The sequence below is a fragment of the Bison bison genome, unplaced genomic scaffold (genome assembly GCF_000754665.1).
Source record: "Bison bison bison isolate TAMUID 2011002044 unplaced genomic scaffold, Bison_UMD1.0 scf7180017864332, whole genome shotgun sequence".
NCBI classification, from domain to species: Eukaryota; Metazoa; Chordata; class Mammalia; order Artiodactyla; family Bovidae; genus Bison; species Bison bison.
This window is the reverse complement of record NW_011494904.1, coordinates 52,950-54,951: the sequence shown is the minus strand read 5'-3', so window position 1 is coordinate 54,951 and position 2,002 is coordinate 52,950.

Sequence of the window (2,002 nt, the reverse complement as noted above, 5' to 3'; positions counted from 1 at the left end):
ACCACCCTTATGGCAGAAAGTGAAGAGGAACTAAAAACCCTCTTGATGAAAGTGAAAGTGGAGAGTGAAAAAGTTGGCTTAAAGCTCAACATTCGGAAAAGGAAGATCATGGCATCTGGTCCCATCACTTCATGGGAAATAAATGGGGAAACAGTGGAAACAGTGTCAGACTTTATTTTTTGGGGGCTCCAAAATCACTGCAGATGATGACTGCAGCCATGAAATTAAGACACTTATTCCTTGGAAGGAAAGTTATGACCAACCTAGATAGCATATTAAAAAGCAGAGATATTACTTTCCCAAGAAAGGTCCATCTAGCCAAGACTATTGTTTTCCTGTGGTCATGTATGGATGTGAGAGGTGGACTGTGAAGAAAGCTGAGCACCGAAGAATTGATGCTTTTGAACTGTGGTGTTGGAGGACTCTTGAGAGTCCCTTGGACTGCAAGGAAATCCAACCAGTCCATTCTAAAGGAGATCAGTCCTAGGTGTTCTTTGGAAGGACTTATGCTAAAGCTGAAACTCCAGTACTTTGGCCACCTCACGCAAAGAGTTGACTCATTGGAAAAGACTCTGATGCTGAGGGATTTGGGGCAGGAGGAGAAGGGGATGACAGAGGATGAAATGGCTGGATGGCATCATAGACTCTATGGATGTGAGTCTGAGTGAACTCCAGTAGTTGGTGATGGATAGGGAGGCCTGGTGTGCTGCAATTCATGGGGTCACTAAGAGTCAGACACGACTGAGTGACTGAACTGAACTGAGGTGGTACAGTGGTAAAGAATCTGCCTGCTAATGTGGGAGACACAAGAGACACAGGTTCAATCCCTGGGTCAGGAGGATACTCAGGAGCAGGAAATGGCAACCCTTCTCAGTGTTCTTGCTTGGAAAATTCCAGACAGAGGAGCCTGGCAGGCTACAGTACATGGGATCCAAAAGAATTAGACACAACTGAGCAGGAATGCAACATGTTGTCCCTTAAAGAGGATTTTTCTCTCATTGCATATTCACTTCACAAGCCCCCACTCCCTAATACAGTCTATTTGGGGGTTAAGAATTTCAAGTCATGAATTTGAGAGGAGATTCAAATATTCACATCATAGCATCACATCTTCAGGTTGTTCTCAAATCAGGAAATGATTCCATGAAACAGAAGGCAGAATAAAGTTTTGTTGTTATTGTTGAGTCACTAAATCATGTCAGATTCAGACTCCAACTCCCGTGAACTGAACCACATTAGGCTCCTCTGTCCTTCACTATCTTCCAGAGTTTGCTCAAATTCATGTCCATTGTGTTGGTGATGCTATCTAACCATCTCATCCTCTGCAGCCTCTTTCTCCTTTTGCCATCAATCTTTCCCTGCATCAGGGTCTTTTCCAATGCTCTTGGCATCAGGAGGCTAACATATTGGAGCTTCAGCTTCAGTAATAGTCCTTCCAATGAATATTTAGGGTTGATTTCCTTTAGAATTGACTGGTTTGATCTCCTTGCAGTCCAAGGTGCTCTCAAGAGTCTTCTTCAGCACCATGATTTGAAAGCATCAATTCTTCCGTGGTCAGCCTTCTTTATAGTCCAACTCTCACATCCTTACATGACTACTGGAAAAAACATAGCTTTGACTATCCATGCCTTTTTTAGCAAAGTGATGTCTCTGCTTTTTAATATGCTATCTAGGTTTGTCATAGTTTTCTTACAAGGAGCAAATGTCTTTTAATTTCATGGTTGCAGTCACCATCTGCAGTAATTTTGGAGTCGAGTAATATTAAATAAAATCTGTCACTGCTTCCACATTTCCCCTTTCTATTTGCCATGAAGTGATGTGACCAGATGTCATGACCTTAGTTTTTTGAATGTTTAGTTTCTAACCAGCTTTTTCACTCTCTTCTTTCACTCTCATCGAGATACAGCATGAAGATACATAGGATCCAATGTGGAGTCAGAGCCCCTTAGCTTAACACAAGAGGAGTCAAGTCTTGTTGATTGAGCTTTGTCCTCACAAGTGT